Source organism: Ammospiza nelsoni, chromosome 4 (genome assembly GCF_027579445.1).
Source record: "Ammospiza nelsoni isolate bAmmNel1 chromosome 4, bAmmNel1.pri, whole genome shotgun sequence".
NCBI lineage: Eukaryota > Metazoa > Chordata > Aves > Passeriformes > Passerellidae > Ammospiza > Ammospiza nelsoni.
The window spans coordinates 59,256,729-59,273,499 of record NC_080636.1 but is presented as its reverse complement, the minus strand read 5'-3'; the positions used below and the strand labels follow the sequence as shown (position 1 = coordinate 59,273,499).

Here is a 16,771-nt window from a genome sequence, read left to right as displayed (position 1 = left end):
TCATTCCTTTTCATTTGAGAAACAGCTATGAAATGCTGTAATTTTAATCATACAAAACAACATTAGAGAAGTATCAATTTAGAGCATTATTGCAGAGCTCTTGATCTTGGAGAGATGAAAAAGAAAGCACAACAGACATGCACAGGAAAAGGAAAGCACACTCCCCATCCATACATCTTTTGTCCCACATCAGTTAAAAGAGCAGCAGTTCTGGTGGTATTAACTGGGGGAGGAAAGAATATAGTTACCACTTAGTGAAATAATTTCTGCAACTGAATCTGACCCACATTAAAGTGACCCTAATAGCTACAACTGTACCCAAACCCATGTCCAGGAAGCAGGCTGCAAGCAGTCCCCAGGAAATCTCATGAGTTCATGTAAGTCTCAAGAGCATATTTGAAGAAGAAATATCAAGTTCTGTGTTGTTCTAATAAACATCCCAGAGGAGAAATTCAAATTAATAGACTGAACTGTTGAAAAGTAAAAACTTAGTAAACTAACCAGCCAACTAGCTGGCTATGCAACTGTAACACTGTAACAGAACAACTCTATTTTTACATCCTTCAAGCATGGAAACACTTAATGGAAACATGGGAAGTTTACTAATTGGGAATACTATTATTGAAAGAAAAAAAAAAAAAAAAAAAACCAAAACAAAAAACCCAAACAAAAAACCAACCAAACAAAAACAGAAAGCCACCAACCACATGAGAAGAAAACTTTTGGCAATCTGGTGGTATATTCACAACGTTTGTTCTGAAAATAAAAAAAAATTGGACCTTTAGTTATCAGCTAATAGCAGTATAAGAGTGCAGAAATTATTTATATTGTGTTGAGTTCAGAGGTTCTAAAGGTTATAACCAGTGTGATAAACTTGCACTTTGCCACTACTAATGTGTTTGTAAATCCAAATCAACACAGAAATACAGGACAAAAAAAGTAGTATGATCCCATTTTCCTCATATAAAAGATAATAATTATATCCTTTCAAAATAATTTTATTGCTCATCATCTGCTCTAACAGAATTGTAAGATGAAACAAGACACATACACATCAATATTCTAAATATTTAAAATAACTCCAAGAGAAAGTGTTACACCATTTCCAGCCGCTTACACACTACTTCAGTACTACTATATATCTTCTGAAAGATCCACATTTATAAAAAAGCCAGAACTAAAACTATCTCTGCTAGGGAAAAATTCGTGGAAGTTTTCTTTATTATATGCTATTGAAGCATTTTACTATCTACTGGCAGATTGACGTTTAGGCACATTAGCTGAAAATAAAATTTTAGCACATCCCAGAATATGGCCTGCAGCACTGGATATGATATTGGTAAACATTTAACATTACTGTTAGCAAAAATATCTGCTTCTAAAAAGTATGGTTTTAAGTAACAGCAACAATTATTTTATAAAAGCAAGGTCTTTATTCAACAAAATGGTTTTAAAAACAATATGGCATTAGCTATGGTACCTCAAATTTGTTACATTGTTCTGAATTCTTTCTATCAGCACAGTTTTATACTGTTGCTGCCTTCCGAATTTCTCTTTTTAACTTAGAATAAAATAGCACAACACACAGTTGAAAAAGAAAAACATCAAAGTCTCATAGCCAAGACAATTACGAAAATAGCTTCTGGAAAGCATGCACAAGGAGGCCTGCAACATCATTCCTCAACCACACCAGGAAATACTTTTGCAATGAGCTTTGGCACTAGGTTTATCTAAGAGGCAAAGCAGAACTCCCTTGGACTAGTGGGAGCTTGAAGAAAGATTCTGCCTCAGAGAGCTTCCAAAGACTTAAAACCCACAGTGCACCTCTCCTGGCAAAAAGCAGTGGAGCTGCTGTGGATCCAGCAGCGGGCCCAGCTGGATCTTCCTCACGCAAGCAAGGAATGGACTCCTCCTGCTCAGGCACTTAGCTGCCACATTCGATGCAACAATTGTCCCATAAAATTTAGACGATAACTACCCTTAGAGCTTGGAGAAAAGCATGGAGGGCTAAGGTCTTTGCATTGTCTCATTCCAGCAAAACTGTGATTAACCCTTCCAGTGGGACATGGTGCTTGGAAATCAGTGCCCCACATTATCAACTCCTGCACAGGCCACTGCAGCCTAGTAAAAGAGCACCCTGCAATTTCTGGGATGCTTTAGACTCTCAGGTTTGGACTCTGCAATGATTTTGGCTGAGATAATTTTCTTCAGAGCAGCTTTTATGGCACTACAGGTTAGATTTGGTTTGGAAGCAGTGTTGATAATACAGATGTTATTTTGTTTTTGCCAAGCAGCACTCACACGGCATCAAGGTCTTTTCTGCTTAAGTATTGCCATTGCAGTGAGGAGAGGGGGGTGGCACAAAGCAGTTGGGAGGTGACACAGCCAAGACAGCCAACTGATCCAAGGAATATTCTATCAAATGTGGCATTGTGCTGGGTATACAAAGCAAGGGAAAGAAAGAGGAAGGAGTGATGGTGCTCATCTTCCCAAGTCACCACTACACACGTTAGAACCATGCCTTCCTGGAGCAGCAGACAGCTGTTGTTGAATGCAGAGTAGAATTAGGATGTTATAATCTCATTTTGCTGCACAGTATCTGCAGAGGCATCAATCTTACTTCAAATGCAAGAGTGTGAATATAAGAAAGAAAACACATTGTCAAGCAGTTGACTGCAAAAAGGTTTGGGCAATTTCAGCGTCCCAGAACACCTGTCTGAATGTAGCACTAGCAGAATAAAAAATATTGTGGAAAAAAACTGTTGCCAAAACACTGAATATAGTCCCTCCAGAAAGTAACTACTGAAAGCTGTGGCAGGAGAAGAGGCTTAGAAAATCCTTTTCTCATGCAAGAACCAAACTATATCAGGGAAGGATTGCATGAATGATATTAAAGTAATTGCATGTTATGGAAGGGTGTGCAGGGCAGCAAAAACTGGTGGAATGCTGTGCTTTTCATTAGTCTGTGGGTAAACAGCAATACATATCTGATGGTGTGAATTCAGGAATGGATCATCTCTACTCCTTAGGGGTCTGAAATGCTCCATTATCTGCTGAGAAACTATAATACAGGGCAAAGCTGCAAAGCTGCTGTGGAAAGACCAAAAAATTTTTTGAGATAAGCTTCTCAAGGTAAATGAGAAATAGCAGATACAGTCTGATGGGGATACAGAGTACAAAAAAAAAAAAAAAAAAAAAAAAACCAAAAAAAAAAAGCCCAAACCCAAACCTCCCAAACTCCAGTATTGCCTCCTAATGAATTGCCACAGCAACAGATATTAAAGAAGAAGTAAGTTGAAAAGGATGGCCTGCTTTTAGGAGAGCATGCACTCAGTGTATTCTAAATCCACACTAAATCTTACTAACCTGGAAAGAAACATTTATCTCATAACATAGGGCTTTCTAAATGCACTTTGAATACTCTGGGACTGTGAGAGTCAGCCTCTTAGCTATCTCCACATTCCAGCAGACACCTGACTGATGTATTCCTGTGTTTCGAAAAATAAGCCAAATTATAGTGTGGGCATGATCACATTTACAAAATATGTCTCCCACTTTTTTCAGCCCTTACAATATTTGTAGAGTGTAAAGAACAGACTGTCACATACGTAAAGTTGATATCAGAAGCCAATTAAGATCAATAAAATGTCCACAGATATAAAAGTCTGCTGGGTGACATTTACTTTTTCTATTTTTCTACTAGTACCCTTTGCCACTTTTTATTCCTTATCTTTCTGCAAAATGAGTTTATGCCAATATTTTATCAAGGCTACTAGTCCAGTAAGAACAAGAATGCTATGAAATTATCAGTCCAAATCATTCAATCTAAGCTCTAGGCATGTTTTCATAAGATACCTGTACCACTTCAGCTTTGCATACCTGTGCCCTGCACCACAGGGCCCTTTTGCAGAGCTTAATAAATTATATATACTACATATTACATTGTCTTTATTATTACAATTGTTTTTATGAAGGCTGTTCATTATTTTACTATGAAAAAAAGGATGAGAATTCCACTCTCAGTTGTAGTAAGGATGTCCATGACTCTGGAAATGCTTGATAAAAAGTCAATTAACACCTCATTGTTAAAGAAAACTGTTAGCATAATCCGTAAACAGTACAACTTCAAACTACTTTTTTTATTAAATTCAGATAATAAAAAATTTTTTTTCAGACTAAATTCCAAGTGCATTTCATAAAAATGTAAAAGTAGCTGTATGCAAAAAGATATCTATCATTTTCTTCAATTATATCCTGTGATACTTAGAAAAAATGCATTATTTAGGTGCAAGTTCATTATCGATCTCCTGTTATTACTACATACATTTATGGTTAGAATATTCTTCAAATTATCACCTTTTTACTTATTTTCAGTTGCTAGCTATGACAGCAATTGCTATATCTCAGGGCCAGTATTCTCCTATTTCAGTTTAATTCTGCTCATTTGGGAAAACGCTAAAGATAGTACCAAATCTGTTTCTCCTCAGATCAGGTCACAAGATGAAAAATTGTGCTGTGTGTGAAGACAGCTGCAGCAGGTTATGCATAAGTGCCAAAAAGAATAACCATTTTAAACTTGAAAACTTACTGTATACCTCTTCATAATTTGGAGCACAGAGGCATATTGTGCTTATAGTAATCAAAGTGCTATAAACAGAACCAACCAAGTATTCTGGGAGATAAATTTACTGCTTTTCCTCTGACACTAAACAGAATATGTTTCTAAAGAAATACCATAACATTAGAATATGATAAAACTCATTTGATTAATGTGCTGAATTTCAGATGCTAAATGGATTGTTTACCAACTTAGGGCACCGCAAAAATCAACAATTACTTTGGATAGAGTGTCTTAAGAAAATAATCCTGGAACAAACAAAACTAAAAAATTTAAAACTGAGTATCAGGTCCAGAAAGGTACACAAATATCACAACAGCTGAAACTTCCTCTCAGTTATGCAGCAGATCTACACAGAAAAATTCACAAATTTCTGGATAACTGTCTGGAACATTCAGAAAAAACACAAGGTTTAATATGGACACTATTAGTATTTTTCTGTGAACAGCATATAAATCTAGATAGGGATTGCGGATAACTTCTATGGTTCACTTTATACCACCTGACATCAGAAAAGCAACAAGTAGCTTTGTGGATCTTACATGAAATTTTGAGAGAAGCACTACTATCTTTCTCCAGACTATGACACCACTTGGGTTAGCATGTTTTACAAAAGGAAGAGCATCTACCTATTTGAGATTACACGAGTAGACTGCTGGATATTACAGACCGTGGTTTCAGAAATGAGTTTTCAGTCCGATCATGAATACTTGCACTGTTTATCATTACTCTTGTTTTAATTCAAGTCTAAAAGACCCTAACATTAGCATAGAGATCAAGTCTGCATCATTTCTTTCATGTGTCAAAACCAAGTCACTGGTCTGGTCCTTGCTGCAAGTACACCATAGCATCTCACATACTCATTGTAACTTACTCCTTTCTGTGCTCCCTCCAGTTTTACCTACAGCATCACTTCATATCTCTTGCATCAATCCCTTTCAATCACACCAAGAGAGAAATTATTTGGCTGGCTGCAATTCTTCACATGTGCAAGGCACATGGATTTTGTTCCTTTGGCTCATCTGCTGTTTTGGTGCCTTGCCAGACCAGTTAGTCTTGGCTGGAGTCCCAACACCTCTCCCAAAGAGCATCCCTGCTGGCTGCAGGCAATGGTCACACTAAACTCGCCTGCCCCACCAGCTGTTGCTGAAGCCCAGAACAAGGGTGAGAGCAAGTCCACGCTCCAGAAATTCCCATTAAAGCATAACACAACAGCTCAGAGCCATCTCCCATGACCATCTAGACCCAGCAAATGCCGAGTCTAACTCAAGTTATCTTTCCATTAAAAAGAAACACAAATAAATAAAATCCTTAATCAGCTTTGTAAACCCCTATCATATCAGAAAAAGACATCATTTTGTACATCATCTTTCCACAGAGCTCCAGTATTGAAATGACACTTCTGGGAACAACTCTCTATTTAATTTCTTGATCAGGAAATCAAACAGAGTTTGGGGAGCACAGGATATGATTTTGTTATGATAAATAAGGGTGATTAACCCTAAAAAAAAAAGACCTATGCAATACTATAATATATTCTAAGTTCAGTTACATGGAATATGTCAATAAATATTTTACTGGGTGAATTAGGGCAGTTACATCCATTTAAATACTAGAATTCAATTAATATTCAACTGTGAAGGTAACACTCAAAGAGACTATATAGACTATGATACCTTGACTTCAGACATTTATGAATACAAAGCTAAATTAACAATGTTTTCTTCATAGTGAGCCAAATTCCGTTTACTCCGAAATACAGATTAAGCAAATTAGTTTGGATTTTCTGTTTAACTACAGTTGAAATTTTCTCTCTTTCTGTGATAATGAAAAGCATTAAGTTTAAAAGTATAAAGCTTGATTAATAAACTGTAGAACATGAAAACTGAAAGATTATACCACACGAAGCCCAAGATATATCTAACCTGCAGAAATCATGAATAGCAGCCAAAAGCATAACAAAAGATATGAATGCATTTTTTCCAAATATAATCAATCCACCAATCCTCCCTTTATGGCCAGAATTCACATGCACAGTACAGTGTCTCCTTTGGTGATATTCCTAAATAAATTCTACATTCATGTAGAGAAAACAAGTGAAACAAAATCCCCTAATCTTCCTCTGGTTCTCAACCTGCTGTGGAACAATGGCATGGTTCCTGTTTCCTTAAGACTAGGTATGTGTATTTCCTATTCATCTCCTCCATGACTTCCATTGTTTTATAAATTCACATGCTTATTGTGTAACTACTGTCATATCTGTTTGAAGATAGCAAATATCTTCCTCCTTACAGAGCACACTCTGCATCTCTGACCAAAGCCTTCCTCCACCCTTGGACTGTGTCGTTCATTTGAACCAGGTAATCAGGATTCTACTAAGAATAAATGCTCAACTGTAAGTACCTTTAAAAATAATATTTTAGTAAGTACTACAATAAAGGAAGTATTATCAAGGAACTATGCACCATGTCTGAAAGCTCTCTTTCCTTATCTGGAAAAATAGAATTGATCTTCCCCTTCTCCATTGTGTCTGCTGACATTGAATCTCAACTGTCCTTCATCTTTACATCATTTAGTATGATTAAATCTATCTGCAACATTTCAAATTCCATTTTCATTCTGATTGTTCTGGACCTCCTAGAAGTATAGTTCTTCCTTTAGTAAATGACTACTCATGTCTTTTGTACTGTACTCCTGATCTGCCATTAACCCAAGAGAAGACTCTTCTACTCATCAGCGTATTTTTAAAAGCCTTTGATGAAGGGCTCTGTTGAAAGGTTTTTGGAAATTAAGCTAACTACACAAAACAGATCATCCTTACTCACATGCATGACTCCTCTAGCAGACTTCTGAGGTCTGACTAAAATCTCAGGAAGCCTGTTCTGCTCTTCCTCCTTTATTACATTCATTCATGCTCCAAGCAAATCTATTTTCCAGAACATTTTCTGCTAATTTAACCAGTAACAAACTCAAATTAAAAGAACTTTTAAAAAAAACCCAACAAACAAAAAGCAGTTGTCTATTTCAATCTGACATTCAGCACAAAGATCAAAGCAATAGGAAACAGGCAAGAGTTAGCAGTTCAACCATTTCTCATATCAGTCTCAGAATGAGTAGCTGCTGCAAGGGATTTCCTATTCTCTGCTGTTCATTACTATTCTCAGATATCTTAAACTGGCATTTCAAGACTCATTCTTTGGATTAGTTCCCCCAATGCTGCAGATGTATCTACTGATGTGGAAACGAACACCAATTTTTTAATTATACTTTTTGTTTTTCTTCAACATAATCTTGTTAGCCAAGAATGTTTCCTTTCAACATATTTTTTTTTTCAGCATTGCAAATTCTCTACAAGACCCCACTGCACTTACTAATTTGATGAAAGCCTTCTGTAATCAGGGTGGGGTTTAGTTTGTTTGTAACCATATGTTTAGCAGTTTAATATTGTCCTATTAACTCTCATTATCATCAGGGATAAAATATTCATATCCAGTTTTTTTCCATAATGTTGAATCAGCAAAACCAAAACCTTTTCACACTTTTACAGGTAAACGTTCTTATTAATCATGTTAATACACATAGACTGAGTCACATGAAAGAATATCCATAAAATCTATAACTTTGTGCAAATATAATTTAATTTACAACTGAAATGCAGCCACTTTTTTCATTTGTATGTCAGTTTCTTTCCGCCAAGCAGCATGACAAAAAACATTCAGGCCACAAAAGTAAAAATATTTGCCAATCTGCAGCATTTTTGTAGAAGTTTCATTACTGCCATACCAGTAAATGTATTTCTTCATATTCAGAGAAAAATGTCCTAAACAAAACCTCATTTGTCTAAACAGAAGAAGACAAGTCCAAATTGGATCCTGGCTGCCCTGTAAGGAGATCAATAGAAAAGTTTCTTCTAGCTCCAACACAGCACAGGCCACTAAGCTCAAACCTCTCCTGAATCCATTGCAGTTTTCTACTATCAGCTTGTATATGTGACACAATAATTATTATTTTACTGAATGCAATTTATCAGCTTTAGAATATTCTTTGTCCTGCTTCCTGAAATTACAAGAAAATTTCAGACAGGAGAAAGGGGAGAATTATGAAATAGTGACCTTGGTTTCCTCCAGTTGTCAGGAAAAATGTGACAAAACAACATCTTGTGCACAAAAAGGAGAAAACACATATTTTTATTTTACCATTACTGTTTTTAAAGCCAAGTCAAGTTTTTCTTTAGGATCTGAATAAAAATACATAAAAATAATTTTAGATTTGATGAGGATGATTCAGGGAAGAAAGCAATGAATTAGCTTTTAGATCTTCCAAGTACATTAGAATTAACAGAAGTAATCTTATTAAATGCTCTCAAGAGAGTAAGAAAGAGATCCAGCCAGCTCTGCTTGAAGTTATAATTATGAAAATAGTATGGCATTCCAGGGAAGTCTTTAGGATCAAATATACAAATGCTTGCATGCATGGATATCATGTTCAAAGAACCAATCACTGACAATTTTTAAGTATGCCAGCCTAATTAATCTATTCCAAAAGGTTCCCTAGATGCACCATGGTGACATAGAAAAGAAAGAAACCATCATGTTTAGATAAAATGAAACCCCAGGTGTTCTACTGATTCTTTGTATTTACATCATGAATGTGTATTGATACTTATATATACACCCTATATATGTATACTCCCTATACTTAACACTTGTAATTTACTACTGCTTAAAGACTGTCACATAGACATCCTATACAATATTACTGACCCTTTAAAGAAAATATCAGTGAACAGCAAAATGATGTAGAGCTGGTGAGCCAATCAGTAAATCATGTTGATAGTTTAGAATACCTTGCTACCCTTAATGTATAATTTACACATATAAAACGTGAAGATTGTTTCCTGCCTTTATCACACTTGCCAAGCACAGTTGGATTTGTTTCTCCACATAAAAAATTCTCTATCTCCCCTCTCACCTATAGCCATTTAGTACAATGAGCTCTGACACACACTGCTTCTCTAGACCCACTGAGGTTTTATCGTCTCATCAGTAGTCAAGACTAGATTCTGAATTACAGTGAATGTACTTCACTGTGATGAAGTCAACCAGCTTAACTAGACTATATATGCAGCATGACTCCCTCCTCTACTGCATATTCAATTACTCACTGACCTTAAATGGAAACACATTTTTTGGTTGGGAATAAATCTTAGTCCAACCAACAGGACATTTTCCTGCAAGTTCATGCAGATATATCAATCTTTAAATACATTCCACTTTGCATACATGCAGAAAATCAAATTTCTGGACTGACATTATGGTCATTACAAAAGACAAAACCTGTTTATCCTTATGATTTTTTTTGAGGAAAAAAACCAGAACCAACGCTTTGTCAGGTAACTGAGACAAACACAGTTCAGCTATCATAAAATGATTGTCCTATGAGAGCATAACTACAAAGATACTACAAAAATTTAAGTCTGTTCAGACAAAACAATACCAACTATAAATGCCTACCTTTGTTTGGCCAGTATAGAAAACAGCACAGTCTACATAATTAGTGCACCACTCACCAGCATAATAAACATGCTAATGCAGAACTGCTCTCCCTGGTTCTGAGCTACTATGTAAAGAAATGTGTCAATGCCCTAAGCCAAATCAAGATAAAATTCTGTGTATAAAATAATATAAAAATATGCCTGTGGGAATTGACTTAAGAGCATTGGAATGCTAGAAGATCCAGGTAACTCCGTCAGTTAGCTGTGATTTGCTATTACTAGACTTTATTTGTTACAGATGGGCAAAGTTGTGGGGTTAGAATCAAAGAAAAATAGGTGGTTTTTCCAGATGTATATTTGCATGAATCATCTCTTTCCACTCATAAATTTTACCACTTAATTCTCCAATATTTGTCATTATGAAATTGGATATGAAATAACCCTGCAAGCTCTTCTTTGCTCATTTTAAGAAAACAAAGAAAAATGCCAAGAAACTCAGCCAAAAATGAGCTTGATGTTATTTTCTTCAGGCAGTTTCCCCAGAGAGCCAGTTACTAAAAGATTTTTTTCTAAGTAATATTTTACATGATATGTGTGTGCCACAGAAGCATTAATTATTCTATCACTTGCAGTGCAATACTAGACCTCGTTAAGGTCCTGCATGGTTCTTCCTTCACCACCACTGGATGGACTTAGCTGTTTACCCTTTCCAATTCTGATTATTAAAAAGCATATTCCACTTAAAGCATACCTCTGCTTTCTCCTCTTTCTATGCCAAAAATGGGAAAAGAGATGCGTTTCGGTATCCATTTTTTTTTTCCTGGGCATGTGTTCTATCCTATACTGCCAGAGAGGCTTAGTCAATAGACGTGGTAAGCAAGACTGGAACGATTAATGAGCTCATTATAATTCATTAAAGAGTGATGTGGGGATGACTGCCCACTTTAATTAGCTTTATTACTGTAGGAAATTGTTTCACATGCCAAGCTCATCACCAAGCATGCCTGGAAAACATTAGAGTAGTAATCAGACTTGATACGAGAACCTTTCATTACCCTGTAAGGCTAAAGGCACTTATAATGACAAGGGAAATATTAACAAGATGGACATGAGAGTGGCTAGCATAAAATAATTTATTGTGCCTAATAATTCAGTGATAAACTGCACAATGGTGATTTCAAGTTAAAAATTCAGTGGAACAGCTGTGTTTCCATGGCACACCATGTGCTTTTCCTGTAATCATGACATTAACTGACAGTAATAGATTTAGAAGGTTTAATAGGTCAGGTTTGCTCAGATAATAAATCCTAATGCAAATTAACTATGACTCAAATATTTTAATGAAAATCTTAATTGGTAACTGGATTTTCTTCAGGAGTACGTGAGCCGCTTTTCCCAGTCACTCCTTAGATTAGCAAACACATTTCCACACATTTTCTGATAATTCTAAGTTGCAGACAAACAACAGGTTAAAAATACTTGTACACAAAGATAAAAATATGCAGATAAAATTGTAGAAGATATGGAAGGAGAGAAACAGAAAATTAGCGTAAGACTTTAGTTCAGACTGCAAAAGCCCCACTGAAGAAAGGATTATGTTCTAGGATCTACTTTTTCAATGTTTAAAGGCCTAGAACATATTCACAATCAAGGTTTCTCAACATTAATCAAATGCTATAAGGTGTAATCTCTGAAACCTCAATAATTTATTCCAATCATGACTACCTTATCATTTTAATTACACTCTCTTTCACTCCAAGCAACAATAAATGTTCCTAAGCCCTACCTTCCTGATTAGTTTTATTTTGCCTAAATTGCTTAGCATTATCAAGTTCTATATCTAATCAAGAGTTTGGCATTTGTTTTAATACAAATGTTAAGGCAATACCTGTAAGTACCCCTGTTCTATTCATGGTCAGAGCATGTCATGAGACTATATATAAATTAATAGTTCATAAGATCAGAGATGATCAAATTTTTCAATAGCATATCATAAGTAGGGCAAATTTTGGCTGAAGATATTTTTAGTGATAAGAATTCTTTTCCATTTTAAGATGATTTTGGGGTGGTTTTAGAGTGGCATATTGGAAGATTCCCCCCCCCACCACCACTGTAAGGTATCTAAACAAAAAAAGTGCAAAAAAAGTGCTTCACAGCTCTCAAACATACCATTACATTTTCATGCCTTGTGTTGTTGAGCCACTCCAAACACCCACTACCTCTAAGCAATTCTTTCTTTTCCAATTTTCACAAGCAAAATACCAGTTAGTCATGAATTTTCTAGTGCAAAAGAACAGGTTATCTTTTTGACTTCACATCAGATCAACTGCCCATTTATATTTTGCTTCTTGTATGAAAACTGATGTCCCTAGAACCTCATTCCTTAGCAACATTCCCTGCAGAAAGGGACTCCACCAGCTATTAGTTGAATATGACACTACTGGGACTGACAGGGCAGCAGCATCTGACTCTCAGATATTTTCAAATTCCTGTTGAAAATATGTTGCATGTAAGCAACACAAATGGAGGACTAATAAAAACAAAGAAAGAAAGCCAACACACAGACTTTAGGGTTGACTTCTTTACATTTCTGTGTGTTGTTATCCTAAAGACAGCTGTTGCTACTGCACTGTAGCTCACAGAACTAAAGAAATGAGCCTTATAAAAGCCTTCTGACATAGGTCATGGTTGTCATGGTTGTGATCCTAGAGAAGAGGAAGCTGAACAAAAAGGACAATGAATAAAATCTCAGAATAAAATTGAGGTTTTTATTTTCCATTTCTGGTCATGACCATAACTGAATTATCTTTTGCTTGTCATGGCTCTCAGACACCTTAATCCTCTTTATCCTGTATTACACCTGCATCAGGCATAATTAAGGACTTTACAGTCTTCCTAAGCCATGCTGGTTTGGAGCCCAGGACTTGACACTCCCAGAAGTTTTCCCAACACTTGAGAGTGCGTAGGGTGAACCTAAAATTGAAAGTATTTACCAAAGGATTCCTGGGTCTACTTTCAGTCATTGAAACAGATGGGGGGATTTTTTAGGATCTCATTTTAGAATTGATTAATTCTGATTTCCTAACCAGTTAGAAGTTGTTTGCTTCTCCCTCTTGTACATAATCTTTTTGAGGGTCAACAGTATCCCTAGCAACTATACTATGAGTATCTAGTCAACATGTGAATGGGGAAACATTTTATATTTTATATATATTTATATTTATATTTATATTTAAATATATTTATATTTTATATCTCCATACAAAGTAAGGAGAAACATTTTCTGCAGTTGAAGATGCGAAATAGTGAAAATAGAAACAGAACAACCCCAGCCCACCATACAACCCCCTTTCACATCCAGGTGGGAGGAGCTGAGCTGACTTTGGCAAAGTCATCTGACAATTGCAAATATTTTATTTTATAAGGCTTCGCAACCAAACCATTTGCACAGCTAATAAATAGAATTATGAAAACCTGTTGTTTAGATGTTTTGAAAATTACTATGCTGTACACAATAAAGACATAATAAGAAAATCATCTGATTATGTGTGAAGGAAATACTTCTTCAGAATGCTATCTAAATCCTTCACTGTTCATGACAAATTACTTACCCAAATGACATCACCAATTTGTATAAATCTCTATTACCACTCAGTCTTTAGGACTCTCACTTCAATAATGTACAATATCTTAGTTATTCACCTTTTTAAATTTTTTAAAGTACTTACAGTCCTATAATTCATACTCCTTCTACACACATTTTTTTAAAAGTTTGAACCCAAGCATCAGCTCCATCCATAAAAAAATAATGAGGTAGAGACAAAACTAAGGGAATTAATTAAAAATTATCAGCAAAACGAGGACAAAATATTAAAGATCACATGTTTATGTACTTAAATAAAAAGCAGGTTCTGTTGATTAACCTGGACCCTGATTTTCTTAGCATATATATGTTTAATAACTGTTAGCATTAAGCACACACCTTCTCACTTAGCTAATTGTGTGCTTTGATGTTGAGAAATTCTTTGTTTTCTTGCTCAATTCAAATTCCACAGAAAAATTAGCTTATGTCAAAAAGTCAGAAAGAGAAGAAAGGGGTTCTTTTCTCCTCAGTTACATTTCTTGATTGGAGATGAAATGAAAATCTGAATGAAAGAAACTGATGGCTCTCACTCTAGCTGGTGGACACAGAGCACTGGTAAGCTCTCAGTGAGTCTATGTGCCTTTGTCAGTGCTTTAAACATCTGTCATTCAAAGATTCCCAGTCTGACAGAAAAAATAGCAGAATTTAGACCCAACTATTAGTTCTCAGCTGCTGCTATATTTATACACCATTTGTAGTAACTTTGTCCTAGAAAAGTCAAATGCTATCCCTGGAAATAGAAAATGGCTGATTTTGCAGTAAAAGAGCAGAAGTTTTTGGTAAATCTAACAGAACAAAATCATTAAAGTGTGAAATTTGCTGTGGTAATAATACACATGGTTTCATCTGACTGCATTCACCCCCACCCCAGAACTCAGATGTGTGAAAATCCTATGACAACAGTAACAGAAATGACTTAGAAAATTACTTAGGTCCTGGAGACTGTCCTTGAACACCTTTTACATCAGCAGACGAATAGTTTAATTAAGGCTATTAACTAGAGACAGGGGTGACTTCCATATCTATTATATATGATTAAACATCTGTCCCAGTGGGGTCCTGATCTTTAAAGATGGTACTAAGCACTCTCAATCTTATAGGTTAAATGTCCAAAGAAAACAGTAACATTTACTTTCATTGTTGATTGAATGACTCATTTTCACAGGAAGTTTCCAGCCTACTAAAAAAAGGCATCTACAAAGAAACCTCCTTTATGCTATACAAAGACAGAGCTTTGTTTCTTCTGTCTGCCATATATAAAACAGGAACTTGTGTAAAAGGCTATGAAAACCTTAACACCACCCCTGTGACCTAAAACAAAGAAGCCAGAGTGAGGCATGCTCACACCTTGAAGCAAACTGCAAAACATTAGAATACTTACTTCCATTTTAACAGGCTTAAGCAAAACAGAACCAAGCAAAGGTCATGAACATAGCTTGCTGTTGTTAAAAACTTGAGAATTTTCAAGGTTAAACAAGTCTGCCTGTATATTTAACAAATACAGATGTAGTACCCAGACATAACCAGTGAAGCTGCAGCATAGCGTTTTTCCATGTAAACAGAAGCAGATCATGCCCTGGTGAACACTGCTGCAAGCATTACCGCCAACAAAACAATTACTTTTGCACAAAATTCACCCTCTCTCTCTTCACCAACAGCTCCTGCCACAATATTCATGTCATCAGATTTTCATCCTCTATATTATCTCCACAGTTGTATGAAGACACATGTCGATTTGCCCAATGTATTTCCCCCACCTGTAAGAACAGGCTTAACACTTATCACTAGGTGTTAGGAAAATTAATGGAGCTATGAAAATTAGAAAGCCTGTGTTATACACCTACAGGAGTGAACAGCAACTTTTTAAATCCTGCAGAGAGATGAGTATAGTTTTCAGAAAAATTAAAATCCCAGACTGACTTCACAGAGGTGTCAAACAGAATGAAAACCCCAAAGGAGAATTTTTTTCATTAACAGGGAAGCATGTCGCAGGCATTTCTCCACAGAAATCCTTCCTTTCATATTTCTGTGTCTTCGGGAGCCAGAGGCCCCCGAAGAGAAGGTAAACAATTATTATCAGCTGCTGTGGAATGCAATAGGATTCACCTTGATTGGCTCATTTTCTATGTTTATAATTAAGAGCCAATCACCAGTTCAAGCCAGGGGACTGAGTCCTTGGCCACAACTTTGTTGTGGGTTCTTTTCTATCTCTTCTTAGCTTAGCTAGCTGCTCTGCAAACCTCTCTCTATATTCTTTTTAGTATAATTATAATGTATTATATCATATATTAATAAATTCAGCCTTCTGATCAAGATACAAGATTCACCGTCTCTCTCTCACCAACTGCGACCCACACAGGTCGCGGTAATAGAAGCATAGATTTTTTTTTATTTATTTATTTAGTGGAAACAAACTCCTTGGTTTATGTATCATGAAGATCAATCTGGACAACCCCCATTTTGCTGTCCACAAGAGCAATGAGTGTTCTCTTAGGTATCTTACTGCCAGGCTAAATTATAATTACTTTACTCTCATCCCTAAATTTTAAACATTGTTGGTATGTAGTCAAGCCTGTTGACAAAATGATGAAATTATTTCACTCTTCATGAACTATCAGATGAATTATTTACTGTTTAACCCTACTTTCAGTGTTCTACTAAACCTCTCAACGATGAAAATCCTTTAGCACAGGTAGTAATCAACCATTGTATAATCTTTAAGAATGCTATTAGCCTTTATAATCCAGTCCATTAAAAGCAAAGTAGTCTACATGCATTAACTATGAATGACATCAAAGGCATTAAATTAGTCACCAAATATAAGTAAAATCCAAATCCCTTAGAAAAAGAGTTATTTACCCATCATTTGCTGCTCAGAGAGTTTGCTGAGTGAATTTATTCTGGCTTTCCAATGCTAAAATTCAATACACATATATGACACAACTGAACAAGAAAATTTATATAATCCAGCTGATTTTAGAGAGAGCAGCCTGTTATGCACAAGTTCATGGACGCT

The 16,771-nt window shown here is 35.8% G+C and overlaps 1 protein-coding gene across 5 annotated transcripts in view; it reads right to left on the bottom strand.

Moving 5' to 3' along the window:
• Positions 1-16,771, bottom strand: part of CCSER1 (coiled-coil serine rich protein 1) — a 626,504-nt gene that overhangs the window by 266,953 nt on the left and 342,780 nt on the right. The gene's annotated exons all lie outside the window — the stretch shown is intronic.